This window comes from Haliaeetus albicilla, chromosome W (assembly GCF_947461875.1).
Source record: "Haliaeetus albicilla chromosome W, bHalAlb1.1, whole genome shotgun sequence".
Classification (NCBI taxonomy): domain Eukaryota; kingdom Metazoa; phylum Chordata; class Aves; order Accipitriformes; family Accipitridae; genus Haliaeetus; species Haliaeetus albicilla.
Window position 1 is genome coordinate 40,917,807 of NC_091515.1, and position 13,147 is coordinate 40,930,953.

The window sequence follows — 13,147 nt, forward strand, 5'->3', positions numbered from 1 at the left end:
TATGTCGATGTCTCTCTTGTACTGGGGAGCCCGGAACTGGACACAGGACTCCAGGTGTGGCCTCACCAGTGCTGAGTAGAAGGGAAGGATCACCTCCCTCCATCTGCTAGCAACACTATGCTGCCCAGGATATCATTAGCCTTTCTTGCCACAAGGGCACATTACTGGCTCATGTTCAATTTGTCCAGCAGGACTCCAAGGGCCTTTCCTGCCAAGCTGCTTTCAAGCTGGTGGGCCCCCAGTGTGTACTGGTGCCTGGGGTTATTTTGCTCCAGGTGCAAGACTTGATATTTCCCTTTGTTGAACTGCATGAAGTTCCTCTCAGCCCATTTCTCAAGTCTGTTGAGATCCCTCTGAATGGCAGCACAACCCTCTGATATATCAAGTCATGTACAAGTGATACACTTCAAGTTCTGTCCTGGTCATTCCTTTTACTGTTGTCAAGTTAAACAGATAGATGCCTCCTCTTTTGGAGTCATTATACATCTAAAGTTAAATACATCCTATTTTAATTTTAGTGAGGTCAGGACAAAAAAAATGCCTATGACTTGGACATACAAGACAGACATAATGGAACAAGTCCAGTGGAGGGTGACCAAGCTGATCAGGAGGTTGGAACACATGACATACATGGAGAGAACAAGGTTTGTTCAGCTGTAAAAAGAGAATGTGTCCTGGTTTCAGCTGGGATAGAGTTAATTTTCTTTCTAGTAGCTGGTAGAGTGTTATGTCTTGCATTCAGTATGAGAAGAATGTTGATAACACTGATGTTTTCAGTTGTTGCCAAGTAAAGCTTAGACTAAGTCAAGGATTTTTCAGCTTCTCATGGCCAACCAGCAAGAAGGCTGGAGGGGCACAAGAAGTTGGGAGGGGACACAGCCAGGACAACTGACCCAAACTGGCCAAAGGGGTATTCCATACCATGTGACATCATGCCTAGTATATAAACTAGGGGGAGCTGGCCGGGGAGGGGGGATCGCTGCTCGGGAACTAACTGGGCCTCAGTTGGCGAGTGGTGAGCAATTGCATTGTGCATCACTTATTTTGTGTATTCCAATCCTTTTATTATTATTATTATTATTTTCATTTTATTATTGTTACTATTATCATTATTAGTTTCTTCCTTTCTGTTCTACTAAACTGTTCTTATCTCAACCCACGAGTTTTGACTTTTTCCTTCCGATTGTCTCCCCCATCCCACTGTGTGTGGGAGGGGAGTGAGTGAGCGGCTGTGTGGTGCTTAGTTACCAGCTGGGGTTAAACCACAACAGTCCTTTTGGCACCCAACGTGGGGCTTGAAGGGTTGAGATAACGACAGATCTGCCCAGAGCGTGTTAAAGCAAATTTGTTACAAGCATTCATTATATTGGTTTAATAGTCACTGGTCACAATGTCGATTTATGAGCTCTTAGAGTTGTGGCACTCGTTTTTAAAGTTCTGTTATGCATCACCTCACTTGCTATATATAGTCCCTCTTCTGCTGCTCTATCATCCATGGGAGGTGGATTAAGGTTTTCACTTTGATGTATTATGTAATACTGGCTTATGGTATGATAAAATTATCGGTCGTGGGACTAATCTAGTATTTGCACTCAGCATTGTTGTCACCTCTATATTTTGGGAGCCTTCTGTGGGAAACTATTAATAATTACACCATTTACCTTTCCTCCTTGGAGTGCCAATCTATGGACGAGACACCTTTCTTCCCCTTTCCTTTCTCCTCCAGTCTAGTTATAATGGTGATTGAGAATTTTGGAAAATGTGAATACCCTTGGGATGTTGAAACCAGCATAGTCCTGTTGCTAGGAACCAGCATGTTCCTGAATGTGGTTCAGGTCTTGTTTAGGGTTAAACAACTATTTAAGAAGATCACCCAGAGGTCTGCCCTGAGGCTGGATGATTAGGAGTGGCAGGGTGTGTGGGGTAGTATGGGCAAGTACCTAGAACAGTGGGCACCTCCAGTGTTTTGGAACTTCACCCTTGAACAAGTGCAGAATCCTGAAAAACTAGTTGAACATTTGGAAAAACTATGCTGTCACCCCGACAATTCCAGGGAGACACAACTCACTGCAATGTGCTGGGGCCTGGCCCATGCCTATCGAGCCCTGTTTGACACCACTCAGTACCCTCAAGGGGAAGAGAAGGTCTCTGGATATACCACCAAGGCGACAGGCACTGTGGCCACTCCAACCCCAGCGACAGGCACTGCGGTTACTTCAAACCCAGCGACAGGCACTGCAGCTGAACCAGCGGACCAACCCACACCAGTATCAGTTGCCCCCATACACAAGAAGAAATATACAAAAAAATCAGTTCGCTTAGCAAAGGATGGAGATGAACCAGGGTCATCATGGGAACAGGAGGAAGAGGCAGAACCAGAGATAATCACCCGATCCCTATCCTTGAGTGAGCTGCGGGATATGCAAAAAGATTTTGGCCGTTGTCCAGGTGAGCACATTATCACCTGGCTGTTCCAATGCTGTGACAATGGGGCTAATAGTGTCACGACCCAGACTGGACAGACCAGGGAGTCATGTTTAATTCGAAATTCCCTCGGGCTAAATTAAGGTGAAATGACACCAAACAATCAGTTAAAGATTTTATTCATGACAGAAGCAAACTGAACTGGGGAGGCATAACAGTAGGTGGCAGGGTTTCTCACAACAGGAATTGGCATAAGACTACTTCTGTAAACCGTGTAACCCGTGGTAACCATATACATCAATTCAGGGAATAAGGAGATCCCTCCCTTTGAGTCACGAGGTTCAGAGCAGACCCCCTTGCTTTCTAGACTCCTCCTCAGAGAAGGGCCCAGGGGCAGCTGGATCCACTCTTAGTCTCAGACTTGGTCAACGGTTTATGTCTTGAAATGGATAAGGTGTAGGGATTGTGGAAAAGGAAAAGGAAAGAGAGAAGAAGGCAGAGAGAGAAAAAGGAAGAGAGAAAGATTTCACCGGTCCTGGGTACAGCGTTGCTTCAGTCAGCCAAGGGGTCCAGTTCCAGTGGGCTTGTGAACCTGGGGCTTCAGTTTGTGTCCTTTTATCATCCTTGCCCCTCCTTTGGGTGGGCACTTGAACTTAGTAGGCTAATGAGCAGTTTCTGAGCCTTTGGGCTTGGGGGTGGTTTGGGGAGTAACTTCCCCTTCCCTGCAGACATGGCCATTGTCTGATCTTTGTATCAGAACAGGGAGCTCTGCACCCTCCAGCACACCCTCCACTTCCTGTTGCAGATGTCTGAGCTGATGGGCTTTTCAACTTTGTCTTTAAGCAGAACTTGCCCCACCACAATGTTTGAGACATTAACTCTTTCAGTCTTTCACAAATAGCTTGGAATTAGAAGGTAGGGAAGCCAAGCAGCTGGGATCACTTTCCAGGGAAGCTGGCATTGACAAGGCAATTGGAAAAGGGACACAAGCCCTCAGCCTCCAGAGGCAACTCCTCTCAAGCGTGAAGGAAAGGTACCCCTTTAAGGAAGATGTTATATGTCAATCAAGCAAGTGGACCACCATGGAAAAAGGTATCCAATATCTGAGGGAATTAGCTGTGCTAGAGACGATTCATCATGACCCGGACAACCCACAATTACCCAACGATCCAGACGAAGTCCAATGCACACAACCCATGTGGCGGAAGTTTGTACGGAGCGCACCATCGTCCTATGCCAACCCACTGGCAATAATGACCTGGAAAGACGAAGAGGCACCGACAGTGGAGGAAGTGGCTCGCCAACTCCGTCAATACGAAGAAAATCTCTCCTCCTCCCTACAAGCCTGCATTTCGGCTGTGGAGAAGCTGTCTGAGGATTTCCAGCAATTCAAAGAGGATATGTCCTACTCCACACCTGTACGGACCAGTGTCTCAGCTATTAGGAGTGAGTGCTCCTCTGCCCAAGAGAGAGAATATAGGAGGTACACACCGCAAGGTGCCCTGTGGTTCTACCTATGTGACCACAGAGAGGACATGAGGAAATGGGATGGAAAACCTAGGTCCTAGATGCACGGGTATGTGAGTTGCAAGGAAAAACCACCACAAAAGGGGATTCTACCAGGAAAAATGCTGCTCCAGTTTCCAAACGGAGTAGAAGGGCTGATCTTATTTCTGATCCTCTTGAAGGGACTCCTGAGCCAATATTATGAGAAGTGAATACTGGATACTCTGACCAGAATTAGAGGGGCCCTGCCTCCAGCCAGGTGGAGGAAAGGGACAACCGGGTCTATTGGACTGTGTGGATTTGATGGCCTGGCACGTCAGACCCACAGGAGTACAAGGGTCTTGTAGACACCGGCACACAGTGCACTCTAATGCCGTCAAGTTATAAAGGGGCAGAACCCATCTGTATTTCTGGTGTGACAGGGGGATCCCGAGAGTTAACTGTATTGGAGGCTGAAGTAAGCCTGACTGGGAATAAATGGCAGAAACACCCCATTGGGACTGGTCCAGAGGCTCCGTGCATCCTGGGCATAGACTATCTCAGGAGAGGGTATTTTAAGGACCCGAAGGGGTATCGATGGGCTTTTGGTATAGCTGCCTTGGAGATGGAGGGCACTGAACAGCTGTCTACCCTGCCTGGTCTGTCTCAAGACCCTTCGATTGTGGGGTTGCTGAGGGTTGAAGAACAACAAGTGCCAATTGCTACCACGACGGTGCACTGGCGGCAATATCGTACCATCCGAGACTCTCTGATTCCCATCCACAGGTTGATTCGCCAACTGGAGAGCCAAGGAATGATCAGCAAAACTCGCTCACCCTTTAATAGTCCCATATGGCCAGTGCGAAAGTCTAATGGGGAGTGGATACTAACAGTAGACTATCGTGGCCTGAATGAAGTTACGCCACCGCTGAGTGCTGCCGTTCCAGATAGGCTAGAACTTCAATACGACCTAGAGTCAAAGGCAGCCAAGTGGTATGCCACAATTGACATTGCTAATGCGTTTTTCTCAATCCCTCTGGCAGCAGGGTGCAGGCCACAATGTGCTTTCACATGGAGGGGCATCCAGTACACCTGGAATCGACTGCCCCAGGGGTGGAAACAGCCCCACCATTTGTCATGGACTAATCCAGGCTGCACTGGAGAAGGGTGAAGCTCCAGAACACCTGCAATACATTGATGACATCATCGTATGGGGCAACACAGCAGCAGAAGTTTTTGAGAAAGGGAAGAAAATAATCCAAATCCTTCTGAAAGCCGGTTTTGCCATAAAAGAAATTAAGGTCAAGGGACCTGCACAGGAGATCCAGTTTTTAGGAATAAAATGGCAAGATGGACGTTGTCAGATCCCTATGGATGTGATCAACAAAATAGCATCTATGTCTCCACCAACTAATAAAAAGGAAATACAGGCATTCTTGAGCGTTGTGGGTTTTTGGAAAATGCATATTCCAAATTACAGTCTGATTGTAAGCCCTCTCTATCAAGTGACCCGGAAGAAGAATGATTTTAAATGGGGCCCTGAGCAACAACAAGCCTTTGAACAAATTAAGCAGGAGATTCTCCATGCAGTAGCCCTTGGACCAGTCTGGGCAGGACAAGATGTTAAAAATGTGCTCTATACTGCAGCCGGGGAGACTGGCCCTACCTGGAGCCTCTGGCAGAAAGCACCAGGGGAGACCTGAGGCCGACCCCTGGGGTTTTGGAGTCGAGGATATCGAGGATGCGAGGCTTGCTATACTCCAACTGAAAAAGAGATATTGGCAGCGTATGAAGGAGTTTGAGCTGCCTCAGAAGTGGTTGGTACTGAAACACAGCTCCTCTTGGCACCCCGACTGCCAGTGCTGGGCTGGATGTTCAAAGGGAGGGTCTCGTCTGCAACTGATGCCACGTGGAGTAAGTGGATTGCACTGATCACACAACAGGCTCACATAGGAAACCCCAGTTGCCCAGGAATTTTGGAAGTGATCACGGACTGGCCAGAAGGCAAAGATTTTGCAGTGTCACCAGAGGAGGAGGTGATGCATGCTGGAGAGGCCCCACTGTATAATAAACTGCCAGAAAATGAGAGTCAATATGCCCTGTTCACTGATGGGTCCTGTCGCATTGTGGGAAAGCATCGGAGGTGGAAGGCTGCTGTATGGAGTCCTACACGACAAGTCGCAGAAACTGCTGAAGGAGAAGGTGAATCGAGTCAGTTTGCAGAGGTGAAAGCCATCCAGCTAGCATCAGATATTGCTGAAAGAGAGAAGTGGCCAGTGCTCTATCTCTATACTGACTCATGGATGGTGGCAAATGCCCTGTGGGGGTGGCTACAGCAATGGAAGCAGAGCAACTGGCAGCGCAGAGGTAAACCCATCTGGGCTGCCGCACTGTGGCAAGATATTGCGTCCCGGCTAGAGAACCTGGTTGTAAAAGTACGTCATGTAGATGCTCACGTACCCAAGGGTCGGGCCACTGAAGAACATCAAAACAACCAGCAGGTGGATCAGGCTGCCAAGATTGAAGTGTCTCAGGTGGACCTGGACTGGCAACATAAGGGTGAGCTATTTATGGCTCATTGGGCCCATGATACTTCAGGCCATCAGGGAAGAGATGCAACATATAGATGGGCTCGAGATCGAGGGGTGGACCTGACCATGGACACTATCGCGCAGGTTATCCATGAATGTGAAACCTGTGCTGCAATTAAGCAAGCCAAGCGGTTAAAGCCCCTGTGGTATGGAGGGCGATGGCTGAAATATAAATTTGGGGAAGCCTGGCAGATTGACTATATCACACTCCCACAAACTCGCCAAGGCAAGCGCTATGTGCTTACAATGGTGGAAGCAACCACCGGATGGCTGGAAACATATCCTGTGCCCCATGCCACTGCCCGGAACACTATCCTGGGCCTTGGAAAGCAGGTCTTGTGGCGACATGGCACCCCAGAAAGAATTGAGTCAGACAATGGGACTCATTTCCGAAACAACCTCATAGACACCTGGGCCAAAGAGCATGGCATTGAGTGGGTGTATCATATCCCCTATCATGCACCAGCCTCTGGGAAAATTGAGTGATACAATGGACTGTTCAAGACTACATTGAGAGCAATGGGGGGCGGAACTTTCAAACATTGGGATACACATTTAACAAAAGCCACCTGGTTAGTCAACACCAGGGGATCTGCCAATTGGGGTAGCCCTGCCCAATCAGAATTTTTACATACTGTAGAAGGGGATAAAGTCCCTGTAGTGCACATAAAAGATATTTTAGGGAAGACAGTCTGGGTTACTCCTGCCTCAGGCAAAGGTAAACCCATTCGTGGGATTGCTTTTGCTCAAGGGCCTGGGTGCACTTGGTGGGTAATGCAAAAAGATGGGCAAGTCCAATGTGTGACTCAAGGGGATTTGATTTTAGGTGAGAATAGCCAATCAATTAAATTATACGATATAAATTGCTGTATAACCCTGCCACTGTATGTTATCATTACTATAATTGTTATATTCTATATCAATGGTATTACAGTAATATGGTATTTTTAAAATTCATACTTTCTTTTTACTGATATTTCAGATTCGTAGGCAGACTATTATTTTCTGTTATGCAATAGCCTCCTCTACACCTTCCTTTACATATTGTTCCATATTGTTGTTACCTTTCAGTTTATACAAAATGTGATTACAAAAAATAATTATCTTTCTTGTATCATTTTGTGAAATCTCTCCCTGTCTTCTGATCTTTGAACCCCTCATTGTCTCCTTGTCTGTATTTGCACTGTGTTGAAAATTACTTTCACAGCCTGAAAAACCCTATTTTATTCTTTCAAACAAGGGTCCTATATTTAAACCTTGTCTTGGATTTAATAGCTTCTTTTTTTAAAAAGGCTTTTATTTTGGTTTTTGTGATACAGAAGAAAATCTTAACCTTTAATCATATAATATTTTATATATTGATAGACACAGGATTTCATGTATATATGAGACTAAAGAAGTCTTAGAATCATGTAGTCATAGAATCGCAGAATGACTGAGGTTAGAAAGGACCTCTGGAGGTCTTCTGGTCCAACCCCCCTGCTCAAGCAGGGTGACCTAGAGCTGGTTGCCCAGGATAATGTCCAGATGGCTTTTGAATATCTCCAAAAGAGAGGTTTCACTACCTCCCTGGGCAACCTGTTCCAGTGCTCAGTCACCCTCACAGTAAAAATTTTTTTCTGTATGTTCAGAGGAAACCTCCTGTGTTTCCGTTTGTGCCTATTGCCTCTTGTCCTGTCACTGGACATCACTGCAAAGAGTCTAGTTTTGTCTTCTTTGCATCCTCCCTTCAGGTATTTATATACATTGATAAGATCCCGTCTGAGCCTTCTCTTCTCTAGGCTGAACAGTCCCAGCTCTCTCAGCCTTTCCTCATAGGAGAGATGGTCCAGTCCCTTCATAATAGAGAGAATAGCATAGATAATCTTACGTCTCTTTAGATGCTGGAAACCCTGAGCAGTCTAGAATCAAACAGACCTCCTATCCACGCATAGCACACCGTACAGACACTGTCCATAGCAGAGATTCTCCCATTTTGGTCATTCAAGATATTATAGGATTTTATTATGAGGAAACAAGTCCATGATTTTTACTGTTAAAACAGAAACTATGTTCTCATGAGAACTTCTTCCTGCACTGTTAGATAAAGGCAAGGCCATGCAGGTGGCATAATCACCAGTACCAAGTGAGAGCTGCCTGAAGGCTCCTGTGTTACACTGAGCTGGCTGAGTTTATCCTGCATCCAAGGGATTTGTGCAGCACAACACAGGCCTGAAGGCCATGCTGTACATGCAGCATAGCACAGCACAGGGCTGGGCCTACTCAGGTTAACTGTTATGTGGATCACTAACTCCTAGATGTACAGTGGTCTTCCAGTCAGATTCACTACACCTTCTCTGCCCCAAGGGCACATTTCTGGCTCATGTTCAACTTGGTGCCTACCAGGACCCACAAGGACCAGGATAGTGTTCCAGGCAGTGGCATGGGGCACAGGATATGTTTCCAGCCATCCGGTGGTTGCTTCCACCATTGTAAGCACATAGCGCTTGCCTTGGCGAGTTTGTGGGAGTGTGATATAGTCAATCTGCCAGGCTTCCCCAAATTTATATTTCAGCCATCGCCCTCCATACCACAGGGGCTTTAACCGCTTGGCTTGCTTAATTGCAGCACAGGTTTCACATTCATGGATAACCTGCGCGATAGTGTCCATGGTCAAGTCCACCCCTCGATCTCGAGCCCATCTATATGTTGCATCTCTTCCCTGATGGCCTGGGGTGTCACAGGCCCACCGAGCCACAAATTGCTCACCCTTATGTTGCCAGTCCAGGTCCACCTGAGACACTTCAATCTTGGCAGCCTGATCCACCTGCTGGTTGTTTTGATGTTCTTCAGTGGCCCGACTCTTGGGTACGTGAGCATCTACATGACGTACTTTTACAACCAGGTTCTCTAGCCGGGACGCAATATCTTGCCACAGTGCGGCAGCCCAGATGGGTTTACCTCTGCGCTGCCAGTTGCTCTGCTTCCATTGCTGTAGCCACCCCCACAGGGCATTTGCCACCATCCATGAGTCAGTATAGAGATGGAGCACTGGCCACTTCTCTCTTTCAGCAATATCTGATGCTAGCTGGATGGCTTTCACCTCTGCAAACTGACTCGATTCACCTTCTCCTTCAGCAGTTTCTGCGACTTGTTGTGTAGGACTCCATACAGCAGCCTTCCACCTCCGATGCTTTCCCACAATGCGACAGGACCCATCAGTGAACAGGGCATATTGACTCTCATTTTCTGGCAGTTTATTATACAGTGGGGCCTCTCCAGCATGCATCACCTCCTCCTCTGGTGACACTGCAAAATCTTTGCCTTCTGGCCAGTCCGTGATCACTTCCAAAATTCCTGGGCAACTGGGGTTTCCTATGTGAGCCTGTTGTGTGATCAGTGCAATCCACTTACTCCACGTGGCATCAGTTGCAGACGAGACCCTCCCTTTGAACATCCAGCCCAGCACTGGCAGTCGGGGTGCCAAGAGGAGCTGTGTTTCAGTACCAACCACTTCTGAGGCAGCTCAAACTCCTTCATACGCTGCCAATATCTCTTTTTCAGTTGGAGTATAGCAAGCCTCGCATCCTCGATATCCTCGACTCCAAAACCCCAGGGGTCGGCCTCAGGTCTCCCCTGGTGCTTTCTGCCAGAGGCTCCAGGTAGGGCCAGTCTCCCCGGCTGCAGTATAGAGCACATTTTTAACATCTTGTCCTGCCCAGACTGGTCCAAGGGCTACTGCATGGAGAATCTCCTGCTTAATTTGTTCAAAGGCTTGTTGTTGCTCAGGGCCCCATTTAAAATCATTCTTCTTCCGGGTCACTTGATAGAGAGGGCTTACAATCAGACTGTAATTTGGAATATGCATTTTCCAAAAACCCACAACGCTCAAGAATGCCTGTATTTCCTTTTTATTAGTTGGTGGAGACATAGATGCTATTTTGTTGATCACATCCATAGGGATCTGACAACGTCCATCTTGCCATTTTATTCCTAAAAACTGGATCTCCTGTGCAGGTCCCTTGACCTTAATTTCTTTTATGGCAAAACCGGCTTTCAGAAGGATTTGGATTATTTTCTTCCCTTTCTCAAAAACTTCTGCTGCTGTGTTGCCCCATACGATGATGTCATCAATGTATTGCAGGTGTTCTGGAGCTTCACCCTTCTCCAGTGCAGCCTGGATTAGTCCATGACAAATGGTGGGGCTGTTTCCACCCCTGGGGCAGTCGATTCCAGGTGTACTGGATGCCCCTCCATGTGAAAGCACATTGTGGCCTGCACCCTGCTGCCAGAGGGATTGAGAAAAACGCATTAGCAATGTCAATTGTGGCATACCACTTGGCTGCCTTTGACTCTAGGTCGTATTGAAGTTCTAGCCTATCTGGAACGGCAGCACTCAGCGGTGGCGTAACTTCATTCAGGCCACGATAGTCTACTGTTAGTATCCACTCCCCATTAGACTTTCGCACTGGCCATATGGGACTATTAAAGGGTGAGCGAGTTTTGCTGATCATTCCTTGGCTCTCCAGTTGGCGAATCAACCTGTGGATGGGAATCAGAGAGTCTCGGATGGTACGATATTGCCGCCAGTGCACCGTCGTGGTAGCAATTGGCACTTGTTGTTCTTCAACCCTCAGCAACCCCACAATCGAAGGGTCTTGAGACAGACCAGGCAGGGTAGACAGCTGTTCAGTGCCCTCCATCTCCAAGGCAGCTATACCAAAAGCCCATCGATACCCCTTCGGGTCCTTAAAATACCCTCTCCTGAGATAGTCTATGCCCAGGATGCACGGAGCCTCTGGACCAGTCCCAATGGGGTGTTTCTGCCATTTATTCCCAGTCAGGCTTACTTCAGCCTCCAATACAGTTAACTCTCGGGATCCCCCTGTCACACCAGAAATACAGATGGGTTCTGCCCCTTTATAACTTGACGGCATTAGAGTGCACTGTGTGCCGGTGTCTACAAGACCCTTGTACTCCTGTGGGTCTGACGTGCCAGGCCATCAAATCCACACAGTCCAATAGACCCGGTTGTCCCTTTCCTCCACCTGGCTGGAGGCAGGGCCCCTCTAATTCTGGTCAGAGTATCCAGTATTCACTTCTCATAATATTGGCTCAGGAGTCCCTTCAAGAGGATCAGAAATAAGATCAGCCCTTCTACTCCGTTTGGAAACTGGAGCAGCATTTTTCCTGGTAGAATCCCCTTTTGTGGTGGTTTTTCCTTGCAACTCACATACCCGTGCATCTAGGACCTAGGTTTTCCATCCCATTTCCTCATGTCCTCTCTGTGGTCACATAGGTAGAACCACAGGGCACCTTGCGGTGTGTACCTCCTATATTCTCTCTCTTGGGCAGAGGAGCACTCACTCCTAATAGCTGAGACACTGGTCCGTACAGGTGTGGAGTAGGACATATCCTCTTTGAATTGCTGGAAATCCTCAGACAGCTTCTCCACAGCCGAAATGCAGGCTTGTAGGGAGGAGGAGAGATTTTCTTCGTATTGACGGAGTTGGCGAGCCACTTCCTCCACTGTCGGTGCCTCTTCGTCTTTCCAGGTCATTATTGCCAGTGGGTTGGCATAGGACGATGGTGCGCTCCGTACAAACTTCCGCCACATGGGTTGTGTGCATTGGACTTCGTCTGGATCGTTGGGTAATTGTGGGTTGTCCGGGTCATGATGAATCGTCTCTAGCACAGCTAATTCCCTCAGATATTGGATACCTTTTTCCATGGTGGTCCACTTGCTTGATTGACATATAACATCTTCCTTAAAGGGGTACCTTTCCTTCACGCTTGAGAGGAGTTGCCTCTGGAGGCTGAGGGCTTGTGTCCCTTTTCCAATTGCCTTGTCAATGCCAGCTTCCCTGGAAAGTGATCCCAGCTGCTTGGCTTCCCTACCTTCTAATTCCAAGCTATTAGCCCCATTGTCCCAGCATCGGAGGAGCCAGGTGATAATATGCTCACCTATACGGCGGCCAAAATCTTTTCGCATATCCCGCAGCTCACTCAAGGATAGGGACCGGGTTAGTACCTCTGGTTCTGCCTCTTCCTCCTGTTCCCGTGATGACCCTGGTTCATCTTCATCCTTTGCTAAGCGAACCGATTTTTTTGTATATTTCTTTTTCTGTACGGGGGCAACTGATACTGGTGCAGGTTGGTCCGCTGGTTCAGTTCCAGTACCACTTGCCGGGTTTTGGATAACCGCAGTGTCTGTCGCCGAGGTTTGGGTAGCCACAGTGCTCGTCGCTGGGGCTGGAGGGGTCGCAGTGCCTGTTGCCGATGTTTGAGCGACCGCAGTGCTCATCATTTTTTTGTTAGGTCCAGAGACTTTCTCTTCCCCTTGAGGGTACTGAGTGGTGTTGAACAGGGTTCGATAGGCATGGGCCAGGCCCCAGCACGTTGCAGTGATTTGTATCTCTCTGGAGCTGCCGGGGTGACAGCATACCTTTTCCAAATATTTTACTAGTACTTCTGGATTCTGCACTTGTTTGGGGTGAATTTCCAAAACATTGGAGGTGCCCACTTTTCTAGGTACTTGCCCATACTACCCCACACACCCTGCCACTCATAATTATCCAGCCTCAGGGCACATCTCTGGGTGATCTTCTTAAATAGTTGTTTAACCTTAAATGAGAGCTGAACCACATTCAGAAGCATGCTAATTCCTA

At 47.7% G+C, this 13,147-nt stretch overlaps 1 protein-coding gene across 2 annotated transcripts in view; it reads left to right on the plus strand.

The window, feature by feature from the left end:
• LOC138683375 (E3 ubiquitin-protein ligase UHRF2-like) overlaps window positions 1-13,147 on the plus strand; it is a 175,304-nt gene that overhangs the window by 133,543 nt on the left and 28,614 nt on the right. The gene's annotated exons all lie outside the window — the stretch shown is intronic.